This window comes from Castor canadensis, chromosome 12 (genome assembly GCF_047511655.1).
Source record: "Castor canadensis chromosome 12, mCasCan1.hap1v2, whole genome shotgun sequence".
NCBI lineage: Eukaryota > Metazoa > Chordata > Mammalia > Rodentia > Castoridae > Castor > Castor canadensis.
This window is the reverse complement of record NC_133397.1, coordinates 122,145,259-122,168,976: the sequence shown is the minus strand read 5'-3', so window position 1 is coordinate 122,168,976 and position 23,718 is coordinate 122,145,259. Positions and strand designations below refer to the sequence as shown.

The following is a 23,718-nucleotide window of genomic DNA, read 5'->3' as shown; positions in this document are numbered from 1 at the left end:
TGTGGTTTGTTACAATTTATTAAGCTGTATTTGGTTTTAATTTGTTAAACGGTACTGTTATATTTTGTATGTGTTCCGCACTTGTATTTTACAATTAAAAATGTTTCAATGTGTGTGAGTTATGGAGGACTTCTTGGAGGAATCACATTCACCCAATGAATAATTTGTGAGCATCCACATGTGCTATGCTCTTTTCAAGTTACCTAGGACACACTGGAGTGCAAGACCATGTGGCTTCTTTACCAGGGATTCACACAGGTGTGTAGGCATCTACTTACTTCCCAGAGTGGGTTGAGTGATTTGGAATTCTAGAGTCACCAAAGACAATGGACCAACTCTGCTGAGCTCTCTGATGCAAGATCTGCTATGTGGGTTTTCCTGCGCCCAGTACATTTCATCTGGGGCTTCATCTCGCCCCAAATTTTTACCTGTACTGCTCAACTGAGCTTGGTAAATTCTGTAGTGTTCGGAAGTAGAACAGTATTTACTTGCCCAGGTAAGTAGTTAAATGTCTCTAATATTCCAGAGTCCTGCAGATTTCACTTCACTTTCAGCAGAGCTCATTTGAACCACAGTGGAGAGAAAAGATATGTTTGTAATGGTTTTCTTTATAGGAGACAATTTAAAAAAATAGTGAAAGGTAAAATGAAAGTAAATCTTAAGAACATCTCAGAAATAACTGTTGTTTCAAACTGTAACCTTATGGTTGATTTTTACTCTCAAAAGCTGGAAAGTATTTGAATTGTTTGTTTTCCTCGGGAATTTCTCCCCTGCAATGGAATAAAATACATTGCATGATGATTTTCACTAGCTAGACTTGAATAACACTAGAGGATGGAATCTTGAACAGAAATTAGTTTTGACTTATTTTACAATCTGTACAGTCACGTTCCACATAAAGACATTTCGGTAAACGATGGATGACATAGATAATATATAAGATTATAATGGAACTGAAAAATTCCTGTTGCCTGGTGACACAGTAGCCATTGTAATGTCATGCACAATGCATTGCTCATGTGTTTGTGGTGATGCTGGTGTAAACAAAACTACTGTGCAGCCAGTCACATGAAAGTACAGCAAGCTGGGCACCAGAGGCTCAGATGGATCATGATTTGAGGCTAGCCCAGGCAAAAAGTTCATGAGATCTCATCTCAACCAATAGCTGAGTATGGTGGCACACACCTGTCATCCCAACTATATAGGAGACTAAGATTGGAGGGATCCCAGTCCAGGTGGGAATGTGAATTGTGGGTGTGCAAGTGTCTTTATTGTATTCTGACTTACATTATTTTAAACGTATGCCTAGGAGTGGTATTGCTTTTAACTAAAACTACTTTTAAGAGATTATAAACATGTTAGCAATTCAATAAATATTTACTGAATGCTGACTGTGTACCAGATGCTATGCTTGTTTCATGGGTAGAGCAACAAATCAGTAAGGTGCAACACCTGCCACCAGGTCCACATGCCTTGCTGAGGATTCAGAGATGTAGAATGTCAATGACAATACAGTGAGGAATGTTATGAGAGAGAGGGTAGAATAGGATGCTAAGTACAGAACCAAGAGGGATATTTTGCTACCTAGGAAGCAAAAATGAAGGGGGTCCTGGGTGAAAGTGACCTGAGCTGAGATTTGAAGAAAGTGTAGAACTGAGTCTCCAGGGTCAAGTGGATGGGTGATAAAAGAAGCAAAAGTGAGACATGGGGTGACATATTGGTTAGTTGGGAATGGAAGAGGTTTAGTGCAGTTGAAAGGTTAAAAAAAAGTAGACAGACAATGAGAATGATGAGGTGGGTAGAATCCAGGTAATTAAGGGCTTTGAATATCACTTCAAGGATTTTTTTGTGGTGTTGGGGATGGAACCCAGGGCCCCACGCATGCTCAGCAAGCATTTAACCACTGAGTTACAAGATCAGCCCTATTTTAAGAATATTAACCTTATTCTGAAGGTCATAGTTTGTCACTGAACAATTTAAAGTAGGTAAGTGGGAACTTTTTTGTGTTTTAGACTGATTTCTCTGGTGGTAATTTGGAGAATAGAATACAGGGTGAAGTTTGGTGTTTTGGCCATCAGGCTATCCAGAAGCAAAATTTAAAGCTCTAAGCTAAAGAAAATAACTTAGAACTAAATAATCTATTGTGTCCCAAACATCTATATAACTCAAATTTTTCTTTTGAAAAGTGTCCAGATTATTGTCACCTCACTTTGTCTGGCATGTCATAGTCCTAAAATAGATGGTAAATAACTTAAGTAAGACATTCATTCCTTCTTCAAATATGCTATGATTTTAAGGAAAAACACCTTTGTCAATGATGTAAGATATAAGAAAAATCTAATTTGAGGTCTGACTTAAATTATTATCAATGAGGAAGGTGAGGTTTTTGACAGAATTCGGTGGCTAGTGATTTGTTCAGTATTTGAGCAAGCAATTCTGTAGATTACAGTAGGCATGTAATCAGTCCTGCAGCTGAACAACATCATCCTTTGAAAATGTCACTGGTTTAGTTAGGATTGATGTAAAGAGAGTGAGAAATTAAGTGACTCTTGGGAACACTGTATCCATGTTCAAGTGGTAGGGTGCTTGTTTGGCATGCATGGTGCCCTAAGTTCAAGCCCCAGTACCACAGAAAAAATAAAAGGAGAACTTAGGCTGGGTGTGGTGGCTCATGCCTGTAATCCTAGCTAGTTGGGAAGCAAAGATTGGAAGGATTACAGTTCTATACCAGCCCCCAAAGCTCGTGAGACCCCATTTAGCTAATAAAAATTGGTACTGTTTGTGCCTATCATCCCCAGCTACAAAGGGAAGCAAGCACACATAGGAGGATAGAGGTTCAGGCCACAAAGGGTAGGAAGCAAGACCATATGGCAAAAGGGCGGGGGGCTTGGATCTGTAGTAGAGTGCCTGCCTAGCAAGTGGAAGGCCCTGAATTCAACACTCAGTACTGGGAAAAAAAAAGCAGGACTTAAAAAGAAGATGACAGAAGAGTAGGTGTGCTTTTTTAGCTTTAGATAGATTGGTATTTTGAAAAAGGAAAAATAGAAGTGATAATTCAGAACAGACCTCAAATGTCTAGTTCTGATCTTTTGTCCTTAAAGGCCATCAACAAAACAACTCATGATGGTACCTCAGGCTAGGAGACCTAAAATCACGTTCATTTTGAACTTTCATTCTAATGTGATATTTCCCATAATACAATAGGAATGCCAGCATTATTTTTTGTAGGTCTAGAGGCAGAAGTTTATGTAAGCCCTGTGCTATCCACTGGAAAGAACCAAATAAGTGATGTCTTATCCTGAACAAACACTTGACATCACTATCAGATGAAATTATAAGCTCAAACTCTATAGAAAAGTCACGCTGTAATTAAGCTATTCTAATTGAATACTCTATCTTTTTAAATAGTTACCCTTGCCTTCAGTTTATTAGTAAACATCATCTAATAAAGTGCTCCATTGTATGGAAAAGTTTTAGCAAAAGGGAAATTGTTTGGGGAAATGAGGAAGCAAAGAATAGAATCTGAAATAAAATGTTGTCTCATAGCAGTCAGGCAATTATGCTCCTCCACAGAATAAGTGCTTCATATTTTGTGCAAGTAGAGGACATCTCTGGTGAGTCAGAGGCAGAGAGGCAGTCCTTGGTGTTATCCAGTTCCATACGAACCATTGCACTAAAAATAATTAAAAAACACACAGATGTTTAAAGGGCAAAATGGTTTTTATTTCCTCTACCAATCATGAGTGAATGAACTGGACCTTGACTACTCTGGCTTCTGGCCTGTGGGAAGGTCAGCTTTGTCATATTCTGCTTGCTTGTCCCTTTTGGAAAGGAGACAGCTCAGTCCTTCATTGTAAGGATTTGCTCCCTGAATTGAGGCATCCAGAGCATCACTTACCTCCCAAGATGGTCGTCTCATCTTTCATCCAAGAGACAGATGGCTTTCTGACACAAACAAAAATCAGGATATGTGTTTCGAAAAGTAAAAGGGTGCTTAATGTGGGAAATGGAGTTTGAGCTAATGTTGCTGTGTACCAAATTCCCCCAAACATAAGACAACAAGCATTTATTATCTCACAGATGTGGGTGTGGCCTATTTCAGAGCCTCTGGTTCAGAGTCTGTCACAAAGGTTGGTGCCTAGACATCTTGAGACTCAGCCAGGAAAAGATACCTTTCTTTCTTTCTTCCTCTCTTTCTCTCCCTCTCTCCCTCCCTCCATTTGTTCCTCCTTTCCTTCCTTCCTTCTTTTCTTTCTCCCTCCCTCCCTTTCTCCCCCCTCCTTCCCTCCACCTCCCTCCCTCCCCCCTCTCCTTCCCTTTTTTCTTTCTTTCTCCTCCTTCCCTCCCTTCCTCCCTCTCCCCCACCCTCCTTCCATCCTTTCCTTCTTTCCTTCCTTCCTTCCCTGCCCCTCCCCTCCCTCTCTCCCTACTTCTCTCCCGCCCTCCTCTCCCCTCCCCTCTCTTTCCCTCCCCTCCCCTCCCTTCCCTTCCCTTTTCAGCATACTGGGGTTTGAACTCAGGATTTTGTGCTTGCTAGGCAGGGTCTCTACCACATGAGCCTATTATCTCCAGCCCTTTGGGCTCTGGTAATTTTGGAGATAGGGTTTTGCTTTTTACTCAGAATGGCCTGGACCTCAATCCTCCTACCATGGTTGGGATGACAGACATGTACCACCATACCCAACTTTTTTTCAGAGAGAGGGGGTCTTGAAAACTTTGCCTGTCCTTTTTGTCTGACCTGGAACCTTGATACTCCCAATCTCAGCCTCCCAAGTAGATAAGATTACAGGTGTGAACCCCTGGTTCCCAGCTGGAAAAGATACTCTTCTTAGCTCAATCTTTTGTTGGTTGGATTAAAATCCTTGTGGGCTCTTGCCACATGGGACTCTCTATAAGGCAGCTCACCGTATGGCCCCTGGGTTTCTTAAGAGAGAGTGGGAGAGGGGAGCAGGAGAGCTCAAAATGGAAGACACAGTCTCTTTGTAACCCAGTGTCAAAAATAACATGCCATAACTTTTGCTGAGCTCTATTTGTCACAAGGGCTGGTTCACACTCAGAGGGAGACAACTAACAAAAGCATGGGTATCAGGAGGGAGTGTCATTGGTGCCATCTTACAGGGTGCCCACTGCAAACTGGAACAGCAGGGAACTCTAAATCCTTTCTAAAACCCCCCTCTTTTGGCCAGTTCTTGAAATCAGAATTCTTGATATTTTTATTGGGATCCTTGCCCTGAATTTCTCAATTTCATCACTTTTCTGGAATTTTTTTGAGTGTCTGTCTGTTCCTTAAAGCTGTTAGCCTAAAATTAGACTGGTGGCATGGATTTCAGAGACAAGTATACTAGCTACAACTTGTGTTTCCTTGATAAAGCTGATTTTATTTAGAATTCTAGAACCATCTTGGACTGTTTGCACATTCATTATCAATTTTAAATGTGCAAGAGATGGATGTGATTAGGACTCCAAGAGAGAGAGAAAATTTGGGAAATTTAGCCTCCAGCTTGTGTGATTTTTGGGCAAACTCATCATCCTTCAGCTACATCACTACTGTTCTTGAATCCTGCTTTATGGGAGGATGGTTCACCAAGAGGAAAAATATCTTGGACTTGCTACACCAGACCATTATATCTTTTGATAAATATTAGGCCCTGTTACTTGTGCACAGGCTCCTCATTAGGTTTGGGTTATGAATTGCTCAGTCTTGCTACATTCTTTTGAGAAAGAGAAAGTGCATAAAATACATTTTGTGAATAAAAAATGTCTGCTGCCTCTGCTTTGGGAACAAGTGCAGTATTTCAGCACTGCAGATTTGCAATGCATTTCAAATATTTCTACTCTGTGATGAATACAGCCAGGTCAACAGTTTAATTAGTTTAGTAATTATCAAGACCAAGGACTGCCAAATCTGGTACCAGGGTCTGGGAGTGTGAGGATGGGTTGTTCACACTCCTGCCCTTGTGGAGTTCTCAGTGGGTTGGGAGGACATTCAGGTAAACCACTAATAACAATGTAATGGGAGAGTGATGTAGTGACACTGAGTGCCTGTGCAAGGGTTAGACTCTTCTGCCTGGGGATTTGTGCTCTCCTCTACCTCTTGGAATGCAATCCTCACAATGGGACATATTCAGGAGAAGCATGTGTGCTTGTAGCTTGTGTAATGTTTTCCCAACTTCTCTAACACCCATAGGATAGGATAATTACATCTTCACTTAATTTTCAAGATTTAAAAAAAGGAAGGTAAAAAGTAGCTTAACTTTACCATGATGATATTATCTTTGAAACCAACTTCTAAATGTCAAACTGACTTTCTTAATGAACTATGAACTCGAAAGTCCTTTCAAGGCCTAATATTTTGAGTAGTAAATATGTCTTCTACATTCCTAAAGGTGATAGTAAAAGAGTAGAGACTATCATGAGGAATATTTTGTGCTGAGCCATAAGCACAGTAATTGGTTAACTTCCTCATAATGGAATACATTCATTTATGCCTATAAAGCTGGTTTTGACTTTCATGAAACGGGAGCTACCACTAATACCAACTTTGCTAGTATATTAGTTTTCCTGGGCTGCCATAACAAAATATCACAGACTGGGTGGTTTAAACAACAGAAATTTATTCCCTCAAAGTTCTCGAGGCTTGAAGTTCAAAGGTGTTCTAAGGGCCACGCTTCCTCTGACAGTCCTAGGGGAAAATCTTCTCTTGCTCTATTCAGCTTCTTGTGGCCTATGGCGTTGGCTTGGGGTACCATCAATCCAATGTCTGCCTGTCTCTCTCCATCCTCTCCTTGTCTTGTAAAGACACCACTCATCCACTGTAGGGCTCACCCTAAATCCAAAGTGATTTGGGGGACTTATTTCAGCTCACTACAGTTAACAGCAAACATACATTTTTACCTCAAGGACAAAGTTTTGTCCTTCTTATTATTTAACCATATTTACTTACATTATTTTATATCCGATTGTAGAAAGAAAAAGAAGGGGGAAGTTAGATTTTAAAGGGGCTTCAGGCAAGTTTGGATGGAGGCAAGGAGATTTGACACGTGTAATAACATGAAATGCTTAGGAACAAAAAAAAGCCAGAAAGTGCTGTGAAGGTCTCCTTTCACTTCTGACCTGAAGTTACACATTCAAAACTGTTCACACACATTTAGAGTGAAGGTCAGCAGCTTGATTCAAAGCTGGTGGTTAGTTTACTGAAGGAGGGGAAGGAGGAAGAGGAAAGTCCTATACCACTGAAGCTCTAAATATTGAGCTGACAGTTTGAAATTCAGCCCAACCTTTTCTAAGGCGTAAGTTCAAGATGCCAGGATCTCAATCTTATTTCTACCTAGATTGCATTGGATCATATCCAATCATAATTATTTATTGAAAACTTCTTGAAAGGGAAAATGCATAAAAATTATTGTATGTAAAGAACTATAAGTCACAGTGTTTTCTTTAAGCAGCTTACTTGTGGAGATAAATACATAAAGAAAGATAACCACCAAGCAGTAAATGACTGATAAGGCTACAAAGCACTTCAAAGGAGTGAATGCTATTGTAGATATTTTGAGTAGGAAAAATTTAATGCAGGAGCTTGAAGGCTCACTATTGTCATCAATCTCTACAACCTTTTCATTTTCTAAAATTGAAACTCTGTATTCATTAAATTATAACCCTTATTACATCTTTCCCCTCACCCCTGACGATCATCAATCTACTATCTGACTATGATTTTGACTACTCTGAGGACCTTTTATAAGTGGAATCTTGCTGTATTTTTCTTTTTAGTGTTTGGTTTATTTTACTTACCATGTTGCTCATTCATGTGGCATCATATGCCAGAGTTTCCTTCCTTTTCAGGTTTGAATAATATTCCATTGCATGTGTGCACCACTACCAAATTGTTGATGGACACTTGGGCTGTTTCTGAACTTTATATGCAAGGAATAGTGCTGCATATAAAACTGTGAAGATGGGTGTCGAAATATCTCTTTCAGACAATTTTCAGAAGTGAAATTGTTATATCGTGTTGTAACTATGTCCTTTTTTATTTCTGCTAGGAATTGGATCTTGTGTGTGATAAGCAAGCTCTCTACCATGGAGCTATTCTCCCAGCTGCTTTGAATTTTTTTGAGGTAACACCGAATTATTTCCTACAGTGGCTATAGCATTTTATATGACAACCAACAACATACAAATGCATAATTTGAAATGTTGCACAATTCCTGCACATCCTTATCAGGATATTATGTTCTGTTTTTTTTTTTTTTTTGCATGTGTGTGATGGTAGCTTTTCAAAAAGATCACTTTTGCTCTTTTTTTTTGGGTAGGACTGGAATTTGAACTCAGGGTTTTGTACTTGCAAAGCAGGTGCTCTACTGCTTGAGGCACACCTCCAGAACATTTTGCCCTGGTTTTGGAGATGGGATCTTGTGAACTATTTGTTCAGGCTGGCCTCAAACGACCATCCTCTTGATCTCAGCCTCCCAAGTAGCAAGGATTACAGGCATGAGCTACCAGCTCATTTTTACTCTTGTGGAGTTTTTCATCTGGTAGTGAAAGTAATCAGGAAAACCAACATTAAGATATAATGTGCTTGTATGTAAATGCAAAAATGATACCTGTTGAAACTGTTGCAGGAATCAGGGGAGGAGGGATGAAAGAGAGCAGTGGAGGGGGTAAATTCAAGTGTGATATATTTGATACATTGTAAGAACCTTTGTAAATGCTACACTGTACCCCCCCACCCAGCACAACAAAAATAATAAAAAATACAAAGTGATAAGTGATAAGGTTATATGCAAAATGTAAAAGGGCTATAAGGAAGAACTGTTTCTAGACAACCCTCTCATTCGTCACCTGGAAGTTCCCACTCATCTATCTGTAGCTGCTGCTGGGGAATACATGACTGGCCTATTTCTGTTTTGAGTTCTTGCTTAAGTGTACTTTACTTGCAGACTTCCAAGAGTTTGCTTGGATTCTGAGAGTTGTAATCTCTAGTATTTCATCCTTTTCCTTCCAGTGGAAGACTGAGGAGGGAGGGTTCTGAGAATTAGCAGACAAAACTAGTTCAATGGTCGACTAAAACAACCTGGCAGAATGATGTAACGTGAGCCTTGAAGAAACTTTTGGATTGATGGAAAAAGAAGGATGAAGGAAGGAATGGCTTCTAGGTGGAGCTAGAGTTGAAGTAGCCCAAAAGTGGTCAGGGCACAATTCTTATAATATTTATGATAACTGGGCCAGATTAAGGGATGTTCAATGTTGGAACTTACATAAAACCTTCCTGTTCAAACTCCTGTGCCATGTCTGTCTCTTGATCAAACCCTGACATCTGTTATGCAATTTTTTTTGAGTGGTATTGGGGTTTGAACTCAGGGACTTTTGCTTGCTAGGCAGGCACTCTACTGCTTGAGCCATGTCCCCAGCCTAAACCCTGACATCTGTAAATGGCATCTTTTTGTTTTTTTGCTTTTAAGTTTTTTTTTAAGCAGAGTATATTTATTGTACAAGAGTTTCATTGCAGTATTTCCAAACATGCATATAATACACCTTTATCGAATTCACCTCCTCTATTACTCCTTCTCATCCTCCATATACCCCTTTAAAAATTTTTAATGGGTTTCATTATTCTATTTTTTATGTGTAAAATCCACTTCACCCTTCCCTTTTGCCTGCCTTCTTCCTGCATAGTCATTTATTTTTAAAATTGTGTCATTCTCTTTTTATCTTTTAGTTGTACATTTCTCATGTGAGAGAACATGATATATTTGTCTTTCTCAGTCTGGATTATTTTGCTTAATATGTATTTTTCTACAAATGACATAGCTTCATTCAGGGCTGAAAAGCATTCCATATTATATATACATACATATGTGTATTTTTATGTAACTTTTTTTTATTCATTCATCAGTTGGTCTACACCTGAGCTGATTTCATAGTTTGGGTAGTGTGCATAGTGTTGCAATAAACATGAGTGTGCAGGTATTTCTATCATATGCTGACTTAAATTCCTTCTCATATATGCCCATGAGTGGTATAGCAGAATCATATAATAGCTCTATTTTTTTTGATAAACCCCATATTAATTTCCATAATGGTTGCATTAGTTTACACTCCCACCAAAAGTGCACAAGGTTTCCATTTCCCCTGCATCCCTGCTGGCATTTGTTTTTTATTTTGATGACAGCCATTCTGACTGGGGGGAGGTGAATTTCAATGTCATTTTGACTTGCATTTCCTTTATGGTCATGTATTCATTGACTGTAATTCTTCTTTTGAGAATTGTCTGTTCAATTCATTTGCCCATTTATTAATTGGGTTGCTTATTCTTTTGGTGTTCAATTTTTAAAAACTCTTTTTCTTTTATTTATTGTTTGGGTCATTTCTCCCCTCTGCCCCCCTTCCCCACCCCTCTCTTCATATATTTTGCACATTAATCATTTATCCTATGAATAGCTGGCAAATATTTTCTTCCATCTGCAGGTTGTCTCTTGTCTCTGGTAATTGTTCCCTTTCCTGTGCAGAAGGTTTTTAATTTGATTCAATCCCTTTTGTCAGTTCTTGTTCTTATTTCCTGAGCAATTACCCTATTCAGAAAGATGTTATCTATGCCTACATTTGCAAGGGTTCCCCTATGCTTTCCTCAAGTAGTTTCAAAGTTTCAGGCCTTAGATTTAGACCTTTGATGTATTTTGAATTAATTTATGTACAGGGCAAAAGATAGGGGTCTACTTTCAGTCTTCTACTTATGGATATCTATTTTTCCCAACACTATTTGTTGAAGAGGCTGTCTTTTCTCCAACATGTGTTTTGGCACCTTTGTCAATTAGATAGCTGGAGGTATGTAGGCTTGTTTATGGATCTCCATTCTATTACACTGGACTAAGCTGCTGTTTTTGTGCCAGTACCATGCTGTTTTTCTTATTATTGCACCATAGTACAATTTGAATTTAGGTATTGTGATACCACCAGCATTGGTCTTTTTACTCAGGGTTGCTTTGGCTGTTGTGTGTATGGTACATTGAAGTATATTTGTTCTAGTTCCTAGTTTCTTCAGGGCTTTTATCATGAAGGAATGTTGAAGTTTTTTCAAAGGCTTTTTTCCGCATCTATTGAGATGATCATGTGATTTTTTTCCTTTATTTTATTTATGTTCTGTATTGTGTTTATTGATTTGCATATGTTGTACTCTCTCTGAATCCCTGGAATGAAACCAACTTGATCATGGTATATGATCTTTAATGTGTTGCTGAATTTGGTTTCTAAGTGATTCATAAGAATTTTTGCATCTATGTTCATCAAGGAAATTGGACTGCAGGTTTCTTTTTTCTTTTGTTCTTGCAACTTTTGAGTTGAGTGTAATACTGGCTTCATGGAATGAGTTTTATGTGTTCTTTCCCTTTCTATTTTATGGAATGGTTTGAGGAGCATCTTTAAAGAACTGGTAGATTCGACAGTGAATCTGTCTGGTCCTGTTCTTTTCTTTGGAAACTTACTGCTTCAGTTTCATTGCTTGATGTAGATCTGCTTCAGTGCTTTATCTCCTGTTGGTTCAATTTTGGCAGGTCATATGCATTCACAGATTTGCTTCTTTTTCGTTTTACAGTTTATTAGAATGTAATTTCAGTATTTCCTTATTGATCCTTTGGATTTCCTTGTTATTAGTTTATTAATTTGGGTCTTCTCCCTTTCTTTGGGTTAGTTTGGCTAAAGATTTGTTGATCTTGTTTATCTTTTCAAAGATCCAACTTTTGTCTCAATGGTTATTTGTAGTTCTTTTAGAATCCATTGCATTAATTTCTCCCCAACCTTTATTATTTCTTTCCAACTACTGCTTTTGGGTTTGACTTTTTCTTGTTTTTCTAAGAGCTTGATTTGCACCTTTAGGCTATTTATTTGAAATCTCTCTGATTTTTTTTTTTTTAAATGCAGGTACTCATAGCTTCCCTCTTAGCACTGCCTTTGCAATACTAAGATACTGCTAAATTGGGTTTTCATTTTCATTTGTTTTTTGGAATTTTAAAATTTCCCTCTTATTTCTTTGATGTTCCACTGATCATTCAAGAGTGAATTGTTCAGTCTCCATGTGGTAGGATATTATCTATAGTTTCTTTTAATACTGATTTCTAGTTTTATTATGTTGTGATCTGATAAAAATATGGGACATTATTTCAGTTTTCTCATATTTGTTAAGATTTGCTTTATGTCTTAAGATATGAACTACTTTAGAATAAGTTCCATGGGCTGCTGAGAAGAATGTGTATTCTGTGGCTGTTGGATAGAATAGTCTGTAGATATTGTTGTTTATTTGTGCTATAGTATCATTTAATTCTGTAGATTCCTTATTGATATTTTTAAGGCTGATCTATATTTTGATGAGAATGGGGTATTAAACTCACACACTATTATTAAACTGGTATCTGTATTTTTATGTCCAGTAGTTTTTACTTTATGAAATTGGGTGTGCCACTGTTCAGTGTGTATACATTAATATTTGTTATATTCTCCTGATGGATTTTTCCCTTTATCAATATAAAGTAACCTTCTTTTTCCTCTTCTGACTAATTTTGGTTTAATGTCTGCTTTGTCAGATATGCCTGCTTGCTTTTAGGCTCCATTTGCTTGGAAAATATTTTTCTATTCTTTCACTTTAAGGTTATGTTTGTTTTTGCCAGTGGTGTCCATTTTTTTAAATCCAATCTGTCAATTTGTGTCTTTTGATTGGAGAATTGAGACCATTGACATTCGGAGTTATTATTTAAAGGCATTTATCAATTCCTGCCATTTTGTTGGTTTTATAGTATTTGATTCTTCCTTATTCCTTATTTGCTTATTTTCTCTTGTAGTAAGATTTATTTTTCCCATATTTTAATGGCTGCATTTATCATTCTCTTCTCTGTGTAGGATTCCTTTAATCATCTTCTGCAGTGCTGGTTTTGTGGTCATGAATTGCTTTAGTTTTTTTTTATCATGAAAGTTTTTCTTTTTTCTCCTTCAATTATGAAGGATAGCTTTTCAGGGCACAGTAATCTAGATTGGAATTTATTTTCTTTTGGGGGTTGAAATACATCAATCTAAGCCCTGCTTGCTGCTAAAGCTTCTGTTGAGAAATATGCAGTTACTCTGCTAAGTTTGCCTTTATAGGTGACTTGGTGTTTTTCTCTTGCAGATTTCAATATTTTTTCTTTGTTCTGTAGGCTTAATGTTTTAACTATTGTATGATGTAGGGAGGTTTTTTCTGGTCTTGTCTGTTTGGAATCCTAAATGCCTCCTGTACTTGGATGAACATTGCTTCCTCAAGTTTTGAGTTTTCTATTATTTTGTTGAAAATATTTTTTGTGCCTTTGGCTTGTACCTGTTTGCCTTCTATGCCCATGATTCATAGGTTTGGCCTTTTACTGGTTTCTCAGAGGTATTGCTTGTTCTGTTAGTATTTCTTTAGTTTCCCCCCCCACACCTTTATTTGCATGTTTCAACATAACTGTTTTGTCTTCAAGCCCTGACATTCTGTCTTTAGTTTGATCCAGTCTACTGAAAAGACTTTCAACTGAGTTTTCATTGGACTTATTGAGCTTTTTATTTCCAGAATTTCAATTTGAGTTTTTCCCAGAATTTGTATATCTTTATTGAATTCCCTTTCATATCCTGCATTTTCTTTTTTATTTCAATTGGTTCTTCATTTGTTTGTTTGTTTTTTTGGAATCCACTCAAGTGTTCTTTGTGTCCTCTTAAATTTCATTAATCATTCTTAAAACACTTTTTAAAATTCACTTTTGACATTCCTTCCACTTCACTGTCACTCATGTTACTGTGGAGTTGTTGAGTTTTGGAGAAGTCATGTTGCCTTGAGTGTTCATATTATTTGTGTTTCTGTATTGGAATTTGCATATATAAGGCCACATTGGTTAGAAGTTTTAATCACGTTTTTAACTGAAATATTTTCATGTTCTGGATGAACAGTGTAGTTAGTATGTTGAAGTGCTATTTCTTACCACTGGACTATGACCCAGTAGATGCATTCACCCCCATACTCAGGGCATGTGGCCTGATCCTAGAACTGTTCAGATTAAGGAAAACTAGCTGGACTCTCTGGTAGAAGGGTTGGTTGTCTGCTTCTGGGATGTTTCTCTACAGAAGCTTCCCTTCTTTGTATACTGGGAACTGCTGCTGACTACAGGGAGCTTTAGAGACTGGGCTTGATCACAATTCCCCAGTTTGTGTTCCTAAGAACACGACTCGTCTAAGTTTTGAGATGACCTCCAAATGTGTCAGAGAGTGAGGATAGGGGAGCAAATAGAAGACTGAGTTCTGCACTGGTTTGGGGAGAACTGAGGGAATTAGATACTCTGCCTGATTCTCTCATTGCTAATAGACCCTGTCCACATGTTCACATCCCTGAAAGGAGAAGACACCTCTGGAAGTCATGATCATGACCTCATGATCAAGGCATCTTGACTCAGCATCCTTAGTTCCTCCTGTCAGCAAACCCATACTGGGATGCAGTTCCCAAGGGTGGACCTTAGTGTTTTCAGACCTGTGCAACAGTTCATCTCCCCATTGGAAGAAGCAGAATGTGACAATCACATGATTCTGAGGAGCTTGAGCTCACCAGACATGCCAGCTGGCAGCAAACACCTGCCAGGATGCTGTTCCAGGAGGTAGCCCTTATGGCTTTTAGACCTTGTCCAGTGGTTTGTCTTCCTCAGTGGTGGGAGTGAAGGGAAAGGAGTAGGAGGCTGTGAATGTTACATGAGTTGGAAAGTCTGCACTCAGGGCCCTCAGACCAACCTATCAGCCAACACTTGCAGCCAGGAGGCTGGTCCTGGAGGCCAACTACTATACCAGCCATAGGCTTGGTGCTTTGTTTCTGCTGCAGCTCTCAGGTGATGGGACTGGCTTTTTGCCATGGAAGGCAGGATCTATGACCATTGCACCCTTCACCGTTGGAGCTCCCCAGTCTTGAACCTCTATGCAGGACCACAACAGAACCACTCTCTCTCTCTCTCTCTCTCTCTTTCTCTCTCTGATCACCTCTCACAGTGGTCTTCCATCCATACACTGTGGTAAGGTGTCCCAAGACTCACTGAGCTGTGATTGTTCCTTGTTTTCAAGCTCCCAGAGTATCTCAGTCTCAAATTACAAGCCCTTGCTCTTGGTCTCAGAGATGAGGAGAGTAGGAAAGTCTTTCTTAACCAAGGCTAGCCTTCCATACCAGAGCAGTCACTGTCTCACCAAATCCCCACACTGGATTTAAGGCTTGCAAGAGGGAGTTGTGGGCTTATCTTGCATCTAAAATTGCCAGTCTGTCACCAGGGCTGTCTGGCTTACCTTATGATTGTGTCTTCAGCTTACCCTCTTGGGGAATTGGGCCGGGGCTTAGAACTGTGTGAAGCTTTTCTCTGTTTCTTCATGCTTTTCTGCTGACTTGCTACCTCTTTTGTGATTTTCACTGCTCTTCCTTTCTTCCTCTGCTTAGGGTATAGACTCTCCTGTATTACCTGACTTTTCTTATTCATGGAGTCAAACTGGTGAGCTCTTCAAATCCATCATCTACCCTGCCTCCTCTACAAATGACAATTAATTTTTCATGTTTATAATGAAGGGCTATCTTCCATGTTTATTTATTTCAGAATAAAAAAGATGAGGTATTATAGTCCATGAAGGTGGTATTATTTGCCTATATTTTTCTTGTTTCTAGTGAGCATAAAAATAACTTCATATAAGATTTTCGAAAACTGAAAACACATTAAGTTTTTGGAAATGTTTATAAGTAGAAAACAATAAGTATTGTTTTCAAAATCTTTTCTGTAGTTGGTAGCAGTGTTAGAGAAATTTTGTTTGTTATTTATTTATTTGGTAGAACTGGGGTTTGAACTCAGGACTTCTTGCTTGCAAAGCAGGTGCTCTACTGGTTGAGCCACACCTCCAGTCCATTTTGCTCTGGTTATTGTGGAGATGGGAATCTTACAAATTGTTTGCCTGGCTAGCTTCAAACCATGATTGTCTGATGTCAGCCTCCCAAATAGCTTGGATTACAGGTATGAGTCACCAGTGCGTGGCTAGAAATTTTATTTATTAATTCTAATTATTCATTCATGTCTTCTCTGTTATAAAATGACACTTACATTGATGAAATCTATCTGGGGTGACAACAGTGGAGGTTTCATCATTAAAATGTGCCTATGCCCTTCTATTTTAGGAATTTAAGCAACAAAGCATTCGGTATTGTATGTCACATGCTTGATGACATTTATTTAGACCTTAAAGTCTTCGAAGGCTAAGAGGTTCTGATTCTCATTCTGTTTAAAAACTTGTACTGTGTGAATTATTGAACAAAAGTTATCATGTAGCTGATGTTTGTGCAGATTGGCAAACATATTCTTAATGAAAAGTGTAATTTGTGTGTGGAAAGTAAGAAATGTTCCCTTTCCTGACTAAATTAGGTCACGTTTATAAATTTAGCACCATTATGCCTTCATCAAGAAATAAAATGATATCAATGCTTTTATGAGGGTGAAGACATTTATATATTATCAAATTTATTGTTAGCTAGTGTTTATTCTTTGCCAAAATACCTTCTTATACCAGATCAATTCATGCAATTGTATAGTTTTCCCCCTTGCTTTTGAAAGCATTATGTATCAAACTCATAACTCTGGAAAGTCTCAGAATTATTGCTTAAATGGGATTTCCAAGGTCAACAATTAATGTAGGATTTGAGGACATTTAACCTTGTTACTTCTGAGCAGAGAATGTTGGTGATGTTACTCGTTGTGTTTGCTAGATGGCGCTAGAGTTCATGTCTCTTATCTAGGCTTCTCTTCTCAGACTTCCTTTTATCTAAAAGTATTTGGAGAGCAGTTCCTTATTTTGTTGTTGCTGGATTTAAAAGATTGCTATCTTAAAAATGTTACTCATTTAGTATTGGCAGGCTTTTATTCTGAGATAATTTAAGGCAAATCATTTTCCTCTAGCCCTTACATGAAAATATCTGACAAAATAAAATAAGTGTTTTCTTTGCATATCCATGTTTAGAGAACAGAAGACTGAACATGTCCAGAGGGAGCCTTACCAGAAAGAGATTTTTGGTGAAAATTGAGCTTTCGGTATGTGTCTACACTTGAAAAGTGAGTAGTGGAGTTGAACATTATATGTTTCTTCTAACCTTAGAAACCATCTTTGCCTTAATTACATAATGGTTTATTTGAAGGGCCACTGTGACCTGCATAGGCATAAAAACAGTCCCTTTGACTAGGAGAGGGATTTGAAATGAAAAGGCCCAGTTTAAATACAAGGCATAGTTTTACTTATTTATAAATAAGAAAATATCACATTTTAAAGATATAATATTTTAAATTTATTAGTTTCTTCCTTCATTTCAGTTAAAAATTTATTACAAAGGATGCAGATATGTTTATATTTTAAAGACCCCTTGGTCATGTCACCTGACTTTCTGGAGATATCTGCTGTTTACAGTTTGATGTCTATTGCTCAGTAAAGTTTTCTATACATAAAATATAAACATGCTTTTATATTTGTAGTTTATCTCTTTATATTTGCATAGATGATCTTCTGTCTATAAGCATAATTATAACCATGATACACCAGATGTCCCATGATGCAATCATATTAATTACAAGTAGTTTAGCCTCCAAGAAAATAATTGGAATAATATAAACCTTATTCCAGTCTGGAAGAAAAATGTCCAATGGGAAAAAGATTCTTTTAAGAATTTATTTCCCCAATTCCTCATTGCCCAGAGTGATGTTTTAAAGACCCATTTCTTTCTTATTCCAAGGGTTCCTAAATTCTTCACCTCATTCACCCCACACCACCCATCTTTCCTTTCTGACTTGGTTCTCTATCATTATCAGTTAACTTAGCTTCTTCCATTGTTTCTCTTCCTCTAGCATGTGGATTCTGTAAAACAAAGTAGAGTTTGGAAGCCGACTGAGCAAATGGCAGCATTTTCTTTTTTGAGAAAGATGAAGGTTGGGAAGGAAAAAGCTGGTAAATAAACACTTTTAAGACATTTTCTTTTCATCCCATCCCCCTCCACACAAACACACAAATATACTCACACACCCACACATTTGGATTCTCTTTGTTTTTTTAGGTACATAAATGGAAAATCAAAGTTTATTTATTGTTCTGTATTTTATTTTTCCTGTGAAAGAACATATTGTGGACATCTTTCAGATTAGTACATACACATCTACTTGTAAAAACACACATGCACACATTTTATGAATACCGAATGGTATACATGAATATTGTACTTACATCCTGGCAGACCTCTCCAAGATCTTTTATGTCACTAAAAACATACAGAAAACAAATAAAGAAATGATGAAATTAGGTAATTCATCTCCCTCCTCCCCCATATCTTGCTTTGTATGTTGTTTGGTTGGGGTTGAAATATTTTCTCTTGATTTAATTTAAGCAATCTTAATTCCCCTATTATGAGTAGAATATAAACTCTGATTACTGTCCTTCAGTTAGTATTTGTCTGTTATTCAGCATTGAGTATGTAAGCATTTTATGTTACTGCTTTCCTACTGATATTTGGGTTATTTCTAATGTTACACTAGTTTTCTACAAATACTTTTGTATGTACACTTATGTGAGTATTTCTGAAGACTCTTTAGAACTGGAATTGCAGGTGTAAAATTTTGATAGAAATTGTTATATAATCTGCCTAAAAAGCCTACTGGTTTACGTTCCCATAAAAAATGCACGAACATGACCACGTTTCTAGTCTCTTGCAAATACTTGGTGTCTATCTTTAACATTTTTCCAATTTGAATATAAAAATTACCTTATAAATATCTTCAGTTTTATCAATAATGAGTTTACACTGTTTATAAAGTAAAATTGAACCATAGGTTTACATTTTTTAAAACCTGAAATTTTTTCAGTGCTCTTGTCCTGGAGTTCCTCTTAGTTGGAATACTGCAGCTCTTGGATTAATTCTTGTATAAATCAGATTTTGCTGAGATGAATCTCAGTTGTGACATTTCAATGCTTAATCTAACAATGGTTTGTTGTTTACTTATGTCCAAGGTTAGCTGAATGGCTTTGGATTTTCTCTATATGGATCATCAGATACCCAGGTGATGGAGAGTTCATCTTCTCATGCCATGCTCCTTATTATGACTTGGAAGATTGTGGAAAATTTCTCTCTGTTTCAGCCTGGAGGTGACTAACACATACCTACTCACTCGTTATCGGCCTAACTGGACATATGATCCTGCCTTTTTTAATTCCATTTGTTTTACGGTGGTATTTTGTTTTATTTCTTCAGACACAGCCATATTTAATCTTCATATCTTTTAAAACTTGGTTCCTTTACATGTTGCTGTTATAATTAAATTTATGCGGTGTTTACTTTCTTGTTCTTTATTTTTTAAACTTATTTTTCTCCTAGTGTTAGGAATTTACTGTATTTTCTTATTCATTAAAAGACAGTGATTTTAGTTTTAACTTGAACTGATAATACATCCGGTCCATTTTGGCCTGCCAGTTCTCTTTAGAAAAAAAGAGATATTCAGATAACTTTAACTCAAATTTTCTCAAGGGTAAGAAAAACAGGATCTCAGCTGTCATTACAGCTGTTAATTTCCTCTTCAATTTGTGCTTTATAAAAGCCCTTCAAATCCAGATAAGGTTGGATTCAACGGTTCAAGTCGGAGAACTAGATAATATCACTGGGTCTGAAGTACTCAAGGGAGAAGTTCCTGAAGTTATATGTGTGCTGGGATAACATGCTTAGGGTGCCATGGTATGGAAGTAGATGTATGACGTCTTATGACGTGAATATTGTCCTTACATCCCCGTAGACCTCTCCAAGATCTTTTATGTCACTAAAAACATGCAGAAAACAAATAAAGAAATGAAATTAGGTTATTCATCTCCCTCCTCCCCCATATCTTGCTTTGTATGTTGTCTGGTTGGAGTTGAAATATTTTCTCTTGATTTAATTTAAGCAGTCTTAATTCCCCCATTATGAGTATAATATAAACTCTGATTACTCTCCTTCAGTAAATATTTGTCTGTTATTCAGCACTCAAATGTATGGTTTCAGAGCCTGAAATGCTGTGGGGAAGTCACCATCTCGTTAAGTGATCACCTACTAAGAGAATAAGAATAGTGAACTGATTTGTGTTGGGATGGCTACCCTCATAGGCTCTACTCATAGTTAAAATGCTTTGCCCACCAGTGCAGGACTGAATTAGTCATGTACACAGATGATAATGGTCTAGCTTCATCTTAGAAGAAAGAATAAACTAATGGAGGGATGCATTGGTTTTCTGTTGCTGTGTAACAATATTACCACAAATTTAGAGGCTTAAAGAAATACGCATTTATTTCATCAGAGTTTCTGTGAGTGGAGAATCTAGGGATATCATAGCTGGGTTCTTGCTTCAGAGTCTTACACCACTGTAATCAAAGTTTTGGCTGAGTCCGCATCTGATCTGAGGCTCAACTGGAAGGATCTGTTTGTAAGCGCACAGCATTATAGAAGATTTGAGTGGTTAAATCTTAACCTTGTGGTTAGGCTGAGGACCTTGGTTTCTTGATGGCTATCAGATGAAGGCCACAAGATTTCTCTACTTAATTGCCTGCTGTAATATATCTAGCAGGAGATAAAATCTGTCAAGAGGAACATTGCAATCTTGTGCAACATAGTCACATATATCCCATCACCTTTGCAGTGTTCCTTTGGTTAGGAGAAAGTCAAAGGTCACATCCACACTCAAGTAGGAGGGATTTCACAGGGCATAAGTATCAAGAGGTTGGGTTTCTGGGGCCACTTCATAGTTGATCCACTCTAAAAGGACTAGGAATGAAAACTGCCAGTAATATCCTATTTGTGCGATAACTTGTACCACGACTGAAAATATTTCTTACTTGTGTACTAAACCATTGGAACTGGGAATATTTTTCTGTCCCTATTTTATATAAAACTAAGAACAAGCAAAAGTTGTTTAAATATTTGCTTTAGGATGTATTTTCCACTGAAATTTAAGAGTCTGAGTCAAGTAACGGTGATAGGTTATTTATTAAGACCCATAGCATTCTAATCATGACTCTTGTTAAGAACCATTAATTACTCCATCTGAAACTATTGTACCATAACTCTCTTCTATTGCTGACTAGCTCCTTGTCTTATAAGGTTTGCTTTAAAATCACCCAACTGAGGCTCTAAAATGCTGTGAATACACTCTGTGACTTCTCCCTTATAAGATGCACGTAAAATTCTGTCAAGGTAAGATCTGCCTTACTGCAGAAAGCCTTATAAGTCTATCTTTATCTGATTGTCCCTGTGGTCTTTTTGAGGGGTCAGTAGTCAGCATTATAACTTTATTAATTTTGGTGACAGTTGTATTGCGTCTGCTCTGATACAGGGACTAATTTCAAATTGATTTTGTTTAGTTACTGTTGATCAAGGATAAGACCTCATCACACACCTTAGGCCCTCAGAGTCGATCGTGTTCCTTACATTTTATTTTGGAAGAAGAGCTTATGAATATTCCCAGGTGGTGAGTTTTCCTCATGTTATAGATCTGGAGCAATGTCTTCATATTCCTACACATTTTCTTCTCTTCTCTTCCTTTTCCTCTCCTTTCCCTTCCTTCCTTTTCCCTTCCTCTCCTTTCCCATTCTTTCTCTTCCCCTCCTCTTTTTTCCCCTCCCTTCTCCTTTCTTCTCTGTTTTTCCTTTCTTTTTTGTAAGACCAGCAAAGACTCACTTAGCAAAGCAGGAAAAGTTAGGGAAAAATAGGAAGAGAAAGAGGAGTACACTCTGACACTAGGAGGTGCAATAAAGAGATTTTAAAATGGTGGTCCTCATCCCAGGTATATTTATACCCTGTAGTCTAAACAGGAGAATCCAGTTTAAACAGTGGAGAGACCTTCTCCAGGTGATCGAGGTCCCTTGTGGATGGCAACTGGAAATGACCTGGCTTCCACACAACCTCAATTGCTGAAGGTAAGCAGTATGGTCAATTTTTCATTTTCCTTTTCTTAATTATTTACTCATTGTTCTTTTGTGTCTCAGAAACCCACACATGATACCTCATTGAGCATTGTCACCATGTTTCCAATCTTCTTTTTAACTGGGACAGTTTCTCAGACTGTCATTGGTTTTGATGTCCTTGAAAGTTTTGAGACATACTGGTCAACATTTTATAGAATGTCCCTTAATAGAGAATTGGTTGATCTTCTTGTGAATTCTTGTGAGTTGGGTCTGAATTTTTTTCTTTTTTGTGGGGGAGAGGTCATGGGAGTAATGTGCCATTTTTATTAATCACTGAGATAGCTATGTTTGTCACCTTTCTCAAATGTAAAGTTACTGTCTTCCCCTAACCCTCACTTTTCCATGTTGTACTCTTTGTAGGAAGAGGTGTACTCACTCTGTTATAAGAGTGGGTGTATTATGCTTTATTTGCTTAAGGGTGGGATATCTATACAAATTATTTGTAATTGTGCATAGAAAATTTATCTTTTCTCCCTCTATTTACTCAGTCATTTATGTCAGTTTGATTCATGGATATGTATTTTATACATTGGATTATCATTCAATAATAGTTTATTTTCTTGTTCAAATTGTTTTAGCTTTTTTCCATTGGGAACTCTTTCAGATGACTCCTGTGTATCTTTGAATACCTCCATTTTTGAAAAAGTACTTCCTGATTTTCTGGCATTGCAAATTACAAGATGATCCAGGCTTGTTTTTAAAAAATGGATACTTGGAGGGGATATTGAATAAGAGAATCAGAAATGCCCAGTTCATTCCCAGTTAAACTACTTGGTTTAGTAGATAAACTCTTATTGTATGTACATACTATTCCTTTTTTTTAAAGCATTGGAGTATGATGTCATTGATAACATAAAATAATCTGATAAATCAAGCTGAGGACACTTTAGAATTTAGGAACCTTGATGAATCTGACAGTCTTTCTTTTTAAGTTTGGATGAAATCTACTAACTGATTCTTTGAATGCTTAAGAAAATCTTCTGCTGATTATTCTTGCCCTGGTACCCTCTAACTATTGGCAGAAGCCAGTCACTTCCACCTTCACATATGTCTACAGCTTTCTTGTGCTGGGCAGTCTATGGCTTGAGTGGGCTGGAGTACAGGGAAAGATGATTTTTGCTGTGAGGAGACAGTATGTATGCAGGAAGAGCCTGGGCCCTCTTTGTAGTTTGTAGTAGTAGAAAATAATGGTTTTCATTTTTTTGATGGCACTGGGTTTTACACTTGCCAGGTAGTGCTCTTACTGCTCAAGCCACTCTACCAGCCTATAAGGAAGCTTTTCAAACAAAGAAACAAAGAGTGACAGATACAGTTTTAGCTCATGTTTTTCTAGCCAAGATGTTGCAGAATTCATTCACATGGCTCTTGTCAGGAGACTTCATTTCCTCAGTCTGTGGGATCCTTTTCTCTGGGGTAGCAGCTGGACTCATCTAGTGATTGATGAGCACGTGTGTGTGTATGTGTGTGAGTGAAGGGGAGAAAGAAAAAGAGAGAAAGAGAGAAAGAAAGAAAGAAAGAGAGAGATTTGGTTTAAAAAACCATGTCTTTTCATAACTAATCTTGGAAGTTATATACTATTACTTCAGATGTACTCTGTTCATTAGACACAGATTACTAAATCTATCCCACATTCAAGGCTCTACTTCTTGAAGGGAAATGTATAAAACCTTATAAACATATTTTGGTGTTTTGTTC

General features: G+C 37.5%; 1 long non-coding RNA gene across 2 annotated transcripts; it reads left to right on the top strand.

Moving 5' to 3' along the window:
- The first annotated feature begins 16,890 nt into the window (after positions 1-16,890).
- LOC141415095 (uncharacterized) lies at positions 16,891-19,371 on the top strand. Of its 2 annotated transcripts, none has more exons than XR_012440121.1 (3): positions 16,891-17,090; positions 17,895-17,994; positions 19,048-19,371. It is a non-coding gene; the product is annotated as an uncharacterized lncRNA (long non-coding RNA). The 2 variants fall into 2 exon arrangements; XR_012440120.1 differs by having other exon boundaries at positions 16,891-17,111.
- The last annotated feature ends 4,347 nt before the right edge of the window (positions 19,372-23,718 follow it).